We start from the raw sequence: 16,343 nt of genomic DNA, 5'->3' as shown, positions 1-16,343 counted from the left end.
ACCTCTATGCCAAGGGGAAGGTCATCTCCTATAGACTGCACTTTAATCAAATAATTTAAAATTTTTTCTCTAATAATTACACAGTACTTTGTACTTGATTCCAACTAAGATTTAATTAATTCTTATTGGAGGCAAAACAATCCTATTGGGTTTATTTCATTTTTAAATGATTTTTTAGTGGATTTAAGTTATGGAGATCCAAATTACAGAGACCCCATATCAGGAAAGCCCCAGGTCCTGAGCATTCTGGATCCTGTGTGTGTTATAATTGCATGTACAACAGACGTTTCGGTCCCTTTTGGGACCTTTTTCAAAAAGGGACCGAAACGTCGGTTGTACATGCAATTATAATACACGAGATTTTTTGAAACACAAAGACCCTTGGTGCTGGCTGTTTTATTTTGATATTTATATGATATACCGTGCACAGGGGCAGCTGCAGAGCAGCGGATTTTGGAGTGCGGTGCTGTCGTGTGGACTGTTATATATACATATATAACAGTGGACAACATTTCGGCTCTGGTCTAGAGCCTTTCTCAAGATAAAATGGCCAGTAAAACCTATCACATTAAATAAGTGCATACCCATAGGTATGTCCCAATTACTCACCTTTCCCTTCCCCCCCCACTGTGGCCACATTCACCAGTTAAAGGGGAAGTAAAACCTCTACTCCATCATCCCAACCCACAAAAAAATAAAAGACATACACAAAATGTATAAACTTTACAAAATTTACAAGAATTAAGTCGCTCTTTACCATATAAAGTTATCAAAATAATGAGTCCTAGCTTATACTCAAAAAACAGCTAAACTGACATTGTTCATTGAGGCCCTTCGGGGTCAAAATCCCCAATTTCTTAATCCAAGTTTTGCACTGCAACAAAATCTGAGATCTGTCTCCACCCCGTCTACGGCAATCTATGCCCCATTTCCTAATAATGTTTCGCTACAGTGGTTTGGGGTGACCACAGTGACAAGCAGACGCAACCGGCAGGCAGGTGGGGGGGGGGGGGGGTGTGGTGGCCACAGTGACAAGAGGATGCAGGCAGGTGCTGGAGGGGGGGGGGAGAGGCAAGCGGGGAGCAGATCGGAGCGGAGTGGGTGACAGTGACAAGAGGACGCAGGTGCTGGGGGGAGTTGAGCTGGACGAGTTGGTGTGTGAGCTGGGGGGGGTGGAGACACAGAAGGACGCAGGGGGGAGCGGGGGACGCATGCGCAGTAGAGACAGTGAGGGAAAGGGAGCGGGCATCCCTTGTTAAAGTTGGCGGTGCCGTTTACTGAAACAAGTATGTAGAATGTAGCAAGTTTATCTCTGTAAATCTTTCATTAGGCAAGCCAGAAATATAGAGTTTTTACATAGCAATAGTAGTACTATTTAATAATGTGCTTAATAGATTTTGACTTTCCTTGTCCTTTAACGGTCTTTTGATCCTGAAAAGCTGTACTTATGGCTGACCTATGCCCATCCATCCGAATGCGTAAAGTTAAATAAATTTTACCCATGTAGGACAAACCAGACGGACAGGTTGCCATATAAATTACAAAGGTTGTGGTACATGTAATGTGATGTTTAATTCTAATCTTTTGTCCCATGTGTGGGTGATGAAAAAATTCACCTGGGGTCATATATCGACATGACATACAGCTAGGGCATTTATTACCGCCTGGTTTTGCTGTCTTAAGCCACATTGGCTCCTGCTTTTGATAACATTTGATTTGATCGGTCATAACTAATAGATGACGTGAATTTTGACCCCTTAATGCCATAATTGTGGGTTCAGGGCAAAGTTTAGCTAGATTGCAGGTCTGCCTTAACAATTGACCAATTATCCCTCACCAACTGTCCAATCTGATCAGAAGCCACATTAAACCTTGTTGTAAAAATTAAACTTTCATTTTTTCTTCTAGGTACTGGGGCATGGTACCATTCAAAGCTGTGTCAAGAGCTCTCTCCAATACTAATACTCATATCCTTGTTCCGTGAATCTGTTCCACATCTGTTCCACACTTATCACTGCTGGAGTTATTGCGCAATACTCTGCAAAATTGTGATATTGGTAAAGATTTCTTAAGCGCGAAAGGATGACAACTAGACCTATGTAACAATGTATTCCTGTCCATTGACTTACGGTATAGTGAATACTGTATACAGCCCTGATCCCTCCACACCTCAATATCAAGGAATTGAACTTTGTGTGGATCACAGCAAGCCGTAAATCGTATGGGTGTAGGTAGAGCATTAAAATGATTAATCATGTCATTATGGTTTGGAGGGGTGACCAAACTTCTTTTAAAGACATCATTGATTTCTTGTAACATATTAGCCTGTCAACAAAAACCTTTAAAGGGGACCAGTCACCCTAAGAAATAACTCCAAATGATTTTCTATATTGTTAGTTGAGCAAAATAAACTTTACTTACTTTATATAAATAATATAAATCTTGTTTCCTTCCATCTTGGAATTACTCAATCAAAGCAAGCAGGCAGGCACCTTTTTATGGACACTGTTATGAAGCCAAGCTTTGTATCATGCCAAAATCTTGTTTATGTGCCAGAATGGGGGGGCCAGATGCCCATACCCATGCACTGGCTGCACAGTTAGACAAGGAGGAGGGAGGGGAAAAGTGAGATGTGCAGTGACATCTAGGAAGTGCTGAATGGAAAGCTAAAGTTATTGTCTGTGATTTTTAAATGCCTTTATAATGGGTTTGGATGTGTTAATATAAATAATTTGTGTTTCATGTTTAATTTGAAAAGGACTTTTATTATACAGCTTTTAATGTCTGGGTGACAGGTCCACTTTAAAATATTTTGCGTCTCATATTGGTACATGTACAAATTTGCAGAGGCCATGGGGGGCCCCCATAGCCGTGCCTGTTTTTTGTCTATAAAAATGCAGTTCAAACCAAAAATAATTACAGTTGAAGCATAACTCCAGCAGTGATAATAAAAATTTTATTGGGGGACCACTGTATAAATCATTGTTACTTATACTTTCCCCTACCGCCCTCATACCTTCCACATGGGGAATACTTGTATAGAGGCTGGAGACATCCGCTGTTGCCAGACAGATATTGCCCCCCTCAGGAAGTCTAAGCTTTTTAATACACTGCAAAAAATGGGGTGTATCTTTTAAAAAAGTATTAGGGTTTTGAACAACAGGTTGAAGTAAAGGCTCTATATACAATCCCAAAGGATGCAAAAGGCTATCTCTAGCGGAAACAATAGGCCTCCCTGGTGGGGGATTCAGGCCCTTATGCACCTTTGGCAGTATATATAGTATGGGACACTTAGGGAATTCCTGGGTTAAAAATGCTCTATCCTCATCGGAAATCCGCTTATACAGATGTGCCTCCCCCACCACTCTATCCACCTGTTTTTTTTAACTGACACACAGAATCCGATTTCAAACACTCAGACACTGTTATCATGCAATTGTGACAATGCCCTGTAATCAGTATAATTCAATATTACAATTCCTTTGCCCTTGTCTGCAGGTGTCTGGAGTGTGGATTAGTATCGCTTTGCAATGTACGAAGTGCTTCCCTCTCACTGTTCGTCAAGATAGCTTTATATGTATACTTAGGAATTTCCGCAACACCATTTTCCATGGCAGTTTTAAACATTTTAATACACGGATTCACCGTTTTAGGGCAAAATAAGCTAAGTTTAGGTCCCCCCGGGTCAGGTACTGTGTTTGTCTTAGTCTTAAAATAATCCTTCAACTCCAACAATCTTGTGAACTTAAAAAGTTCAATATCAAATTGAAAAAAATCAATGGGTACCGTCGGTATATGCAATAATCCCTTACTTAGCAGTGACCTTTCCCTCTGACAAAGTATGTGAGGACAAATTGAAAATGGGAATAGTTACTTTCTGGGTGGTCTTCCCCTTCAAGCTCCTCCTTGAAAAGTCTTTTCCACTTTCTATGCCTGAAGGTGGAAGGCATTGTGTTTGTTCTAAAAAACCTCCTCGTTGCTATTTATCGGCTCCAGCCCCTGCTTCAGATTTCACAGGACCCATCGTGTCTCTGATCGGGGCGTCACCGTCGGACTCCCGTGAGCTGGTGTCAATTGTATTGCTCAGTTTGGTTAATCGATTTCTGGAGGGATGCCTAAATCTAGGCCCACTTTCCTTACCCCCACTTAACCACATATAGACACGATGTTGGGCATAATCCTCATTCACCCTCCGAACATTCTCGTGCTTAAAGCGCAATAACTCACATTTATAACTCTCCACTTGTGTATTGACTTTATTCAGCATTTCTTGAGATGAATCCATCGCCAGGGTTGTATGATGTTCCAATTTATATGCTGCGATATCTTTCCGCACTCGGGATAATTCACTGGACACTCCCCAATTACCAGTCCAAAGAACATCTGTTCAGCACCCCAATCCATTTTCTGCAAAACTCAGGGTTGGTTCGTCTAATGTTGGTGATATTTATGATGCGGAACCCCTTAGGTATTCTTTTTTTCTCTGTAATAATTAGACAAAAAAAGTCCATGCATATCCAAATCAGTATTATAGAGAGCTCTTGACACAGCTGTGAATAGGACCATGAACCCGGTACCGAGAAGAAAAAATAACAGACAAGTTTAATTTTTTACAACAAAATTTAATGTGGCTTCTGATCAGATTGGACGGTTGGTAAGGGATAATTGGTCCATTGTTAAGGTAGAACTGTGATCTAGTTAAACTTTGCCCTGAACCCCCAATTATGGCATTTACAAAATTTACGTGATCTATTAGTTATGACCAGGGGTCTGCAACCTTTAAGACATAAAGAGCCACTTGGACCCGTTTTCGAAAAGAAAAAAAAACTTGGAGCCGCAAAAAAAAAAAATGTGCCAGAGTCCAGGCCCCCCTATAATGTGCCAGAGTCCAGCCCCAGTATAATGTGCCAGAGTCCAGGCTCTCTGACTTACCTCCTGAGAGCGAATCACGCGCCTTCCTTCAGCCCGGTCCTCCTGCAGTCTGGCTTCAGCCCGGTCCTCCTCTTCAGCGCAGCGGCAGTCTGGCGGCACGATGACGTCATCGCGGTCCGGCGGCCTCTCTGATAGGCTGCCGGCCAGCGGCAGCACACACATCATCCTCCGCGGGGAGCAGCGCCTGAAAAGCCACTGAAAGACTAGTAGTCACTAGTCTTTCAGTGGCTTTTCAGGCGCGCTGCTCGCCGCGGAGGATGATAGTCAGCAGCCTGACCGGAGCCGCACCTAAGGCCAAAACGAGCCGCGGGTTGCCGACCTCTGGTTATGACCGATCAAATCAAATGTTATCAAAAGCAGGAGCCAATGTGGCTTAAGACAGCAAAATCAGGCTGTAATAAATGCCCTAGCTGTATGTCATGTTGATTTTTTTTATCACCCACACATGGGACAAAAGATTAGAATTAAACATCACATTACATGTACCACAACCTTTGTAATTTATATGGTAACCTGTCCGTGTGGTTTGTCCTACGTGGGTAGAACTGATTTAACACATTCGGATGGATGGGTATAGGTCAGCCATAAGTACAGCTTTTCGGGATCAAAAGACAGTTAAACCTGTAGTGAAACATTAATTGGAAATGGCGCATAGATTGCCAACATTTAAATACATAGGGATTGATCATATCCCGGTGGAGACAGATCCCGGATTTTGTTGCAGTGCAAAATTTACTGGATTAAGAAATTGGGGACTTTGTCAATTTAGCTGTTTTTTAAGTAAAAGCTAGGGCTCATGATTTTGATAACTTTATATGGTAAAGAGTCTAAATTTTGTAAAGTTTATAAATTTTGTGTATGTCTTTATTTTTTGTGGGTTGGGATGATGGAGTAGAGGTTTTACTTCCCCTTTAACTGGTGGATGTGGACACAGTGGGGGGAAGGGAAAGGTGGAGTAATTGGGACACACCTATGGGTATGCACTTATTTAATGTGATATGTTTTACTGGCCATTTTATCTTGAGAAAGGCTATAGACCGGAGCCTTTATATAAAGATTGAACTTTTACAGAAAAATCCCTGGAGTGCGCTATGTTTTTGTGCGATATATATACAGTTAGGTCCATAAATATTTGACAGAGACAACTTTTTTCTAATATTGGTTCTGAACATTACCACAATGAATTTTAAATGAAACAACTCAGATGCAGTTCAAGTGCAGACTTTCAGCTTTAGTTTAGTGGGGTGAACAAAACAATTGCATAAAAATGTGAGGCCACTAAAGCATTTTTAACACAATCCCTTCATTTCAAGGGTTCAAAAGTAATTGGACAAATGACTCAAAGGCTATTTCATGGGCAAGTGTTGGCAAGTCTGTCGTTATGTCATTATCAAATAAGCAGATAAAATGCCTAGAGTTGATTTGAGGTGCGGTGCATGCATGTGGAAGATTTTGCTGTGAACAGACAACATGCAGCCAAAGGAGCTCTACATGCAGGTGAAAAGAAGCCATCCTTAAGCTGCGAAAACAAAAAAACCCATCTGAGAAATTTGCTTATTTTGATCATCTGATTATTTGATAATGACATAACAATGGACTTGCCAACACCTGCCCATGAAATAACCTTTGAGTCTATTGTCCAATTACTTTTGAGCCCTTGAAATGAAGGGATTGTGTTAAAAAAATGCTTTTAGTGGCCTCACATTTTTATGCAATCGTTTTGTTCACCCCACTGAATTAAAGCTGAAAGTCTACACTTCAACTGCATCTGAGTTGTTTCATTTAAAATTCATTGTGGTAATGTACACAACCAAAATTAGAAAAAAGTTGTCTCTGTCCAAATATTTATAGACCTAACCTATATATGTGTGTGTGTGTGTGTAATGTACATTAAATCTAGAAGTGTGCACAACTACCTTAAATAGATAGAAGTTGGCAATCTACAGGCATGGACTTTGACTACGCTGTGGCATTACGTATATGGAAAGATACATCGTTAATAAAGTGGTGCAGCTTTCCTTGCTCCCCAATAAATATCTGGGAAGCCTAGCCATGTGCAATAACTGAAGTATGATTGAAATAATTTTGATTTCCCCCCCACTCCATCCCCCAGTGTGTATGGCAGAAAACATTACTCTGCCTAGGGCAAAAAAACCAGCTCAATTTACTAACTGCTTGGCTCTTCACCCCCATACCTTACCAGGGTTTATTGCAGAACACATTACCTGTCACAATTACAGTTAATATTCCTGTATGAAAAGCATGAAAGCCAATCAATAATACAGATGTCTTGGATGTGCTTCTCTCCTCCTCAGAATGTATCTTGGCAGACATTTACACTATGTCCTTATCAGATTGCATTGGAGGAAATAGCAGATCAAATATACACTGGCATTCCAGTAATAAAAAAAATTCCTGTAAAAAAAAAAAAAAAGTGTTCAAAGTCAATGCTAAAGTCTACTTGTATTTGCCAAGGCAGGAATAGGTCAACCAGTCGGAGGAAACATGCAAATTAGGAGATAAGATGCTGACATGCGCAGAAGATTTTGCAGTATAATGTGAGTTACTCAGCGTTATGCTAAGCTTCAATGTGCTGATTCAGTCCTGTGAAAAAAAAGGGATCGGTGACCCCCTACCCTGGTGCCTCCACTAGCTCCTGCTATAGAAAGAAATTATAACTTCTTAGGTAAATATCTAAAAATTGATCCTCTTCTGTAACAATATAGGCTTCTAAATGTCTAACAAATGAAAACATCATATATTCATTATTATAAGCACACAGAAATAAATTTATTTTATGCATTTATATGCAACTGATTTGGAATGTCTCTTATCTCCTGAACACGCTGATATGAAATTTGTACAGTTTTCACACATGTATAGGTAAAAACTCTCAGCCGTACACTACCAGATTTCCAAAGTAGTGCTCCAGAAATCTGCATAAACTATATTTCAAGGCCAAAACTTTAACATTAGCATTAACAGTAGCAATGCAATGCACCAAATCCATTATGTTTGAATTCGGCTAAACCCTGAATCCTTTGAGTCCTTATTTGAATATACAAATCAGGAAAAGGAAGAGTGAAGAAGAAGTGTGCTGTTAAAAATGTTCAACTTCCATGTTTATGGTACAGACCAGTATAGCAACGTTTCATGTCTACATTGACCCTTTGTCAAGCTAACCACATGTGTTGCATATTAACCTATTTATAGTTTGTAACATACTACCATCTAGTGGCCATTATTAGATACAAACAATACAAAATTGCAAAAAAAACAGAATAGAAAAAAACAATTAAAAACAAATACCGTATATACTCGAGTATAAGCCGATCCGAATATAAGCCGAGGTACCTAATTTCACCTAAGAAAACTGGAAAAACATATTGACTCGAGTATAAGCCTAGGGTGGGAAATGCAGCCGCTACTGCTAAGTTTTATTAATCAAAATAAATACCAATAAAATTACATTAATTGAGGCATCAGTGGGGTATATGTTTTTCAATATTTATTTCAAAGAAAAACAGTAAATTAGCTCTGTAAGCAGAGAAGAGGGTCAACAAAAACAATATGAGTACTACCCCACACTCATTGCACATTGGCAAACTGGCAGCAGACCCAGTCGCGGAGGCGATGTAAGGGGAAATAAGTATTGTTAGTGGGAGCCTAGGCCAGGGCACTGGAGGGTCTGGTTGCGGGTGGCCTAATTTGCACACAAAGGAGAGAGGGTGCTAGTCTAAAGGGACCCATGGCACCCGACTCGAGTATAAGCCGAGGGTGACTTTTTGAGCACATTTTGGGTGCTGAAAAACTAGGCTTATACTCGAGTATATACAGTATATAATAATCTTTAACTCCAATTTTTAGATAAATTCTATATATTTAATGATAATTGAGTAAAATAGTATTCTTTATTCATACTGCGGGGGACCAGGGTCTCAAGCCTCCTAATCCACATTGCCTTGTAGGAGCTCTTTGACCCTGTCTCCTCCATGGCGAAATTATCCCACTGTTGATTATTTTAAATTTTAATTGATTAATTCTATGATTGTACTCCAAAAAATTACCTGTTCTAACTTCTAATAGTAATAGCCGACACTCCATGTTGTCTGGCTTACGTATAAATTGCCACACAGGCATTTTATCACATATATTGCAAACAAGGTAATACATGTGAAGTGTCCATGTATCTGAATATGTGTACCTTTCCTTAGATGATAAACAAATTCACCTTTTATACAGTCACTACAACAATTGCACAAGCAACGTGGAAAAGTGCAAGAATCTTGGCCAACTTCCGAACCAAATCCTGGATTCGCTGCATCCCTAATTAACAGTAGGTTTGCCCTAGCAAACTATACATTTTGAAAGGAACAGATTCTGACTAAAATCCACATGTACTACATTTTATGTGGGGTAAATAAGTTCACCCAGAAGACCATATATTATTGGAAAGCACAAATGGTAACCAAGGGGCCAAATGACAAGTACTTAGCTGCGGCCCTGCTTAAATAATAAAGACACAACATACATTACAAGTGGAAAAATGTATTGGACACAGCTTTTCACTTCTGTGCCCTAACATAAAACACCCCCTTGTTAACCTTGTTAACCTTCCCAACAGCCTGACAAGTCATCCTAAAGACCAATAGGATGCTAAGTAAACATTCTCTCTCTTCCCACCCTTGGTCCTGCAGCCATGGCCCTTCTCCCAAATCCAAAATGAGTAACCATGTATTTCTTCTCCAACCTATCAAACTGCAAAACTCTTCTAAAATTGGTGGTTTTGATGACATTTCTGAAAGTAACCTCAAAGCTTCAATTTCTCTCATATATCATTAGGTACTGAAATAAAATATCTTAAATAATAAATGCCAAGGGTCCACTAAACAGTTTGATGTGGAGACCCCAAAATATACTTTTATATGTGGGATAAAACTGCAAAAAAAGTACACTACTTCCTGAAAGCCATATATTTTTGAAAAGTACACATTCTGGCAAATACAAAATGGATGTCTTTCTACTCTAAACAACTAACTGCAAAACTTTCCTCGACTTGGGGATTTTTGACATTCCTGTCTAAAAATATAGCAATTTTCCACTGTTTCCATTTACTAAAGACATACCTCCCAACATTTGAAAAGTGAAAAGAGGGACAAAAAGATTTGGTGCGCGCATTTACCACACCCCATTTTTCCACCCAAAATACTCATTTTAAATAGTTGAAATGGTGGGATCAGACGCAAATGTGCTATACCCTCATACTGTACTACCTAAGGAAAACAATATAGCAACTCCTACAAATAAAATACAAATATAGAGAGAAGGCAGTCAGTTATAAGTGAGTTATAACTATGTACCAGTTTTGCCCCCCTATACACAGTGCCCCCATAGAAAGTGCCCCCATAGACGGTACCCCCCATACACAGTGCCTCCAATTGCCCCCATACACAGTGCCCCCCATACACAGTGCCCCCCATACACAGTGTCCCCATTCACAGTGCCCCAATACACAGTACCCCCCATGCACAGTACCCCTCAGACACTCCTCCTCCTTCAGCGGCTTCTGCTCCTTATGCGGTGGCGGCAGGCCCTTTTATAAGGTTGTACGTGTGACGTCAATAGGTACGGTGCACAACCTTATCAAAGGGCCTGTCGCCGGCGCACAATGAGCTAGCACATCCCGCTGTCAGGGATAGTTCCGTGAATGTACTGCATTTCAGTAATCTATTACAGAAATGCGGGACATTCATTGAACTATCCGGGACAGTGGGATGCGCTATTAAAACCGTGACTGTCCCGTGGAAAGAGGGACAGTTGAGGGGTATGCAAAGATGAAACACCCTAAATATCAACACCAAGGGTCTACTGAACAGTTCGTGAAAGCCATATCGTTTTAAAAAGTACTCATTCTGAAAAATCCAACAGGCTTAAATGCCTTTCTACTCAAACTTGTCCTGCATCAGTCACTGACAAGTTTATGCTAAGCCATCTGTGTCTTTAATGGGTAGGTCTTAAAACTTACTCCCCAGTTGTATACACTGAAGAAAAAAATTGATTTACATCCTCCAGTAAACAAAGACCTGTACTTTTTTTTTCAAGTCTGTTACAGAGCAGTCCCCTGGTTTTTTTTTTTTTTTCCAGGACAGAGAGACACGGTCACTGGCCATATAGGTTTACAGGAGCTATGAAATACAAAGGCCTCTATTTAAAAAGAGGTAAAGAAATGGTATTGTATATATTGCAGATTTTTTTTTTTAATTTAATCTAAATAACATGCACAAGGATTATGATTTTTGACTTTTTATATGTGGTTATAAAGGATATAGAAAAGTCAAATGCATACCTCCCAACATTTGAAAAATGAAAAGAGGGACAAAAACACTTGGCGTGTGCAGTGCGGCAAATTTTTGACCACGCCCACTTTTGTGGCCTCACCCCAATTACCACACTTTTCATTGTTGCACAAGCATTACAGTGTACAACAGTATAAGTGTGACTACAGTGAAATGTGTAAAGCAATATCATTTCAGCAATACTTTTATCAGTGCTGTGTAACTTGTGGTCCCCTTCTCTAGCTAAACTGTAAATACCACCATCAATTAACAGCATGTTTTGATGGATGCAGGGAGTTGTAGCTAAATAATAGGAGATGCAGAATGTATTTTAGATATTGATGGGTGCAGGGAGTCATAGGCGGATTTTCAATAAGGCTAGGGGAGGCTAAGCCTCCCCAAACCTCCTTGGCACATTAAAAAAACAAAACAAATCTCACTCTGTTTCTGCACTGTCCTTGAAATCTTCTGTTCCTGCAAGCCGATTCTGCTGTGCTCTGATTGGATCTTTCGTCTTGTAGATTCTAAAATCAGAGCACACTTTTCTTGACAGACAGTAAAATTGACCAATCAAGTCACAGATGCAGACAGGGCTTGGGAGATATTACAAACTGAAGGCAGCGCTGAAATAAAAACTGAAAAGAAGAATCTGCAGACTGTAAACTTGACCTGAGAACCAAATCTCAACTTTTGCTGCAGATTTCATCCCACTCCCACAGGTACTATACACAGGTACAATACAAAGTTCTGAATCACTAGCTAAAATTAAATAGTTTTTAGCCTGACCTGACATCTATAATATCCCTATCACCTATCCTAACATAGGTTGTAGGATGGTAACTGCCTTTTTTGCTATAAAACTAACTTAAACACATCTAAAGGGGTGTTTCACTTTTAAGTTACATTTTAGTATGTTATAGAATGGCCTATTACTAGCAACTTTTGCAATTGGTCTTCCTGATTAATTTATTTTATAGTTCTTGAATAATTTGCCTTTCTCTTCAAATGGGGGCCAAAAATGATTGCTCTGCGAGGCTATCATTTTATTATTAGTGTCATTTTTTATTATTATTTTCCCATGTAGGCCCCTTAACTATTCATATTCCCATCTACTGTTTAAACCACTAAGTGGTTGCTAGGGTAAATAAGACCCTAGCAACCAGCTCGTAAAATACCAAATGGGGAGCTGCTGAACAAAACGCTAAATAACTGAAAAACCATTAAAAATAAAATAGGACCAATTGCAAATTGTCTCAGACTATCAATCTACATTATATTAAAAGTGAATTTAAAGGTGAACTACCCCTTTAAGCTAACTTATCACAAACACAAATGTTTGCAGATCCCCTCACAGAAGTGCACTTATGAATACTTTTATATCCGAAGCATTTAACTATAAAAAAAAAGCACTCGCACCCGCACTTTTGCACAGAATCCGTGGAAGTCAGTGGGAACCGCAAGTGGTAGTTGGGAGGTTAATTTTTTACACCAGCAGTGAATCTACTAAGTCTTACATTAGCTTTAGGTCATTCTATGTATGGCCCATCTTTAGCCTCCCCAAACAAAAAAGTCACCCTCCGCCTATGGTGATACTCGGAGATAAACCCGAGAGTGCTAAGAGTACCCTGGTCTGTATAACTCAGCCTTCATTTATGGGGCCTTCAGACAGGCCTACCCTACCAGCATTAGCCAAAAATTGGTCAGATGTTAATGAGGCAAGTTTAAAAATCCTGCCTGGCTGAGAATCTCATGTTTGCGTTGACGTGGACCTCATCCCTGTGGAATGCATCTCATCAAAGTGATCCACTTGTTTAGCTACCTCGCCAAACGATCAGGTCTTTCAGTGTATGGCCAGCTTAGAATGTTGTGTAAAAAAACAAAACAAAACACTTACACCAATGTTTCTATTTAGAAAAAAATTAGGTTAACAGTCACCCTGCTTTATCTCGAGGGGTACCCAAGGCACAAATAAGTCCTTACCCCAAGTTTAACCTTAAAGGTGGGTGAATGTTTGAAGATGTGCTTGCTTGGCAAGGTTACCAAATAAGTGGATCATTACCATGTGTTGGGCCAAACCAGACTAAAACCCTAGTACATTATATCATATAGTAACATGTTCTGTACTACGTTAATTCATCTCTTAATCATTCACAGCTGTCCCTGTCCTTGTGGAGCTTACAATCTAAGATCCCTATCGGCCATACTGTACACGCTATGGTCATTTTAATGCAAATTCTGCAGTTACCTGGGCTGTAGTCATAATGTTACACAGACATTACTTCAGTGCTCCACCCTAGGCAACCCGATCACACACCCCCCTGAATTGGCGCACATGCGCAGTTCGGCGCAGGGTGGGGGGGTGAGATGCAAACCGATAGTTCATTACCCCCGCCGCGTAATGACAAGCGGCGGGGGCAATGAAACCAGAGCGCAGACTAGGGGTAGGCTGGAGAGGCTCCTGCCTGGCGCCCCCCAATCGTTGCGCCCTAGGCAGCTGCCTCTTCTGCCTACCCCTAGTTCTGGCCCTGGCTCCACCTCTAAGACTAATACCTTACCTTTCTATCACCGCTTTATAACAGTCATGTATAGAAAGAAGCTTCAATAAATAACTCCAAAGTGCCCTCTTCTGCTTTAGACTTAGCGATGAGGTCTTATGAGGAAAAGAAGAAAAAAAAAAAAAAATATATATAGTGTAATACTGTTATTACTTCACAATGTGCACTCTCATGTGCTTTTTAACACCAGTGATGACTTTTACTTATATCACCCTTTTGTGCCCAGTTGTGATATCCCTTTCCGATTGCCAATCTACTTACAGACCCCCTTGGGTTTATATGGCATCCAATTGGTTCACTTGTAGCTCACGACTCTCTGCTTTCCCACCTCTTAGTTTCAGGCAGTGTTAGGAACCACTTCACATAGGTAAATTTCCAACTTTAGCAACTTTAGGTTAATTCCACGACCTTTCCGCTTCCCTTCCCCTTCTGTGCACTTACTGTGGGATAAATGCATACGCCATATGTGTAAAAACTTAAATACTTTAATATAAATAAAACTTCCCAATACACTCACAAACAGAGTATAGGATGCGCATGTCAGGAGTCACTGGTATGGATCAGGTGGCTGCTCCTTTTTCTTTCCCTGTTCCCGACCTGCAGTGTCGTTTCTGGGTTCAGCAGTCCTGCCCTGTATAGTGCTCCTCCTCAAGCGGTGAGAGAGGACGCAGAGGAGGAGCACAGGTCGGGAACAGGGAAAGAAAAAGGAGCAGCCACCTGATCCATACCAGTGACTCCTGACATGCGCATCCTATACTCTGTTTGTGAGTGTATTGGGAAGTTTTATTTATATTAAAGTATTTAAGTTTTTACACATATGGCGTATGCATTTATCCCACAGTAAGTGCACAGAAGGGGAAGGGAAGCGGAAAGGTCGTGGAATTAACCTAAAGTTGCTAAAGTTGGAAATTTACCTATGTGAAGTGGTTCCTAACACTGCCTGAAACTAAGAGGTGGGAAAGCAGAGAGTCGTGAGCTACAAGTGAACCAATTGGATGCCATATAAACCCAAGGGGGTCTGTAAGTAGATTGGCAATCGGAAAGGGATATCACAACTGGGCACAAAAGGGTGATATAAGTAAAAGTCATCACTGGTGTTAAAAAGCACATGAGAGTGCACATTGTGAAGTAATAACAGTATTACACTATATTTTTTTTTTCTTCTTTTCCTCATAAGACCTCATCGCTAAGTCTAAAGCAGAAGAGGGCACTTTGGAGTTATTTATTGAATTTTATTTGACCTGGGACACGAGGTATCTGAAGTGAGGAGCATACACTGAGAATTGCACTTATTTATATTTGTAAAAATAGAAAGAAGCTTGCCATTGACACCATATGGGAAGAACAAGGTGTTCAGTAGAGAGCATAGAAAAGATAATGTAAATGCATGTTTTTATGAGTTAAAAGTTGGCTAATTCTGAACCCATGAATATCTTCATGTATGTATGGATGTATGTATGTATGTATGGCCAGCTTAAATTTGTTAATGGCCTTTCTTGTTATTGTGTACTTTATTATTATTATTCCTTTTCAGCATTCAACCCTAGCCTAATGATCTGCATACCCTTGTGCCTTGGTAAGTACTGCTTTTGAAATGTGCATTTATTTTTTCTGAATCCTAGAAAATATTTTTAATAATTGTTTTAATCAAACAAATTGATATATGAGATAACATTGAAGACTTTTCTGTAAATTGTAGTGGATGTTTTTATATTTTATTTTATTGCCTAAGATTTTCCAGCTTGTGCAACCAATAATTATATTATATAATATATTTATCTAGTATATAATTTATATATATATATATATATATATATATATATATTTATTGTGAGAGATGCAATGAATAAGATCATTAGTGTTAAAGTTGGGATACAAGTAGCACCAGGTAAAATGTCTGGTTTTGCAGCAGGTGATGCTGTGTTCAAGTTACCGGCTTAGGAAAAGCCAAATTAATAGGACCCTGGAGTGAATGGAGGGAGAGTAGGAAAGACCTTCCATACCATACTCCATTTATTGTTTTCAGTTGGCCAGCTGTACAACCATCGAAACGACCACGCAGTAAGGGACAACTCACATGGTAAGGATTTACCCACTTGCGACCTAGTAAGTTCCCGCCTGGGACAGTTTTAGCAATAGTATAGTGTCTATATTGCTGATTTGGGATATCTCTATAATACATATCCAGTTACCTGCAGGTAATTCGTATATAGGAAAGAAAAACTTTCATTTAGCTTGAGTAAACTCTTGAGTCAATAACTGTGTTCCCAAGATAATTGCAGTTCTTATTGTTTGCCCTTAGGGATATTGTTGGTTTTATGAAAAAAGTAAGAATATACTGGGGTAGAATTTTGTTATAGCAGATATTAACCGGAACTCTGCAAGAACACTGTTTACCATATGTGCTCCACATAAGAACCAGTTTTAACTTACAAGGGAATTAAGTGGTATGATTGTATTGTATATGGCTCAATGGAGATTGTATTGTATATAAAGCAGCAGTTTTTTTTTATCTGTTTTT

At 39.8% G+C, this 16,343-nt stretch overlaps 1 protein-coding gene across 6 annotated transcripts in view; it reads left to right on the top strand.

Moving 5' to 3' along the window:
- Positions 1-16,343, top strand: part of adgrl3 (adhesion G protein-coupled receptor L3) — a 1,193,186-nt gene that overhangs the window by 103,749 nt on the left and 1,073,094 nt on the right. For 5 of the 6 annotated variants that reach the window (XM_031903606.1, XM_031903589.1, XM_031903614.1 and 2 more), the window contains exon 3: positions 15,357-15,398. The exons of the other annotated variant lie outside the window; for it this stretch is intronic. The gene's annotated coding sequence lies outside the window, so the exon portion shown is untranslated. The remainder of the gene's footprint in view (positions 1-15,356; positions 15,399-16,343) is intronic. 6 annotated transcript variants of the gene reach the window in all.

The sequence above is a fragment of the Xenopus tropicalis genome, chromosome 1 (assembly GCF_000004195.4).
Source record: "Xenopus tropicalis strain Nigerian chromosome 1, UCB_Xtro_10.0, whole genome shotgun sequence".
Classification (NCBI taxonomy): Eukaryota; Metazoa; Chordata; class Amphibia; order Anura; family Pipidae; genus Xenopus; species Xenopus tropicalis.
Note: the sequence above shows the minus strand (reverse complement) of the source record. Positions and strands in the feature narration are given on the sequence as shown.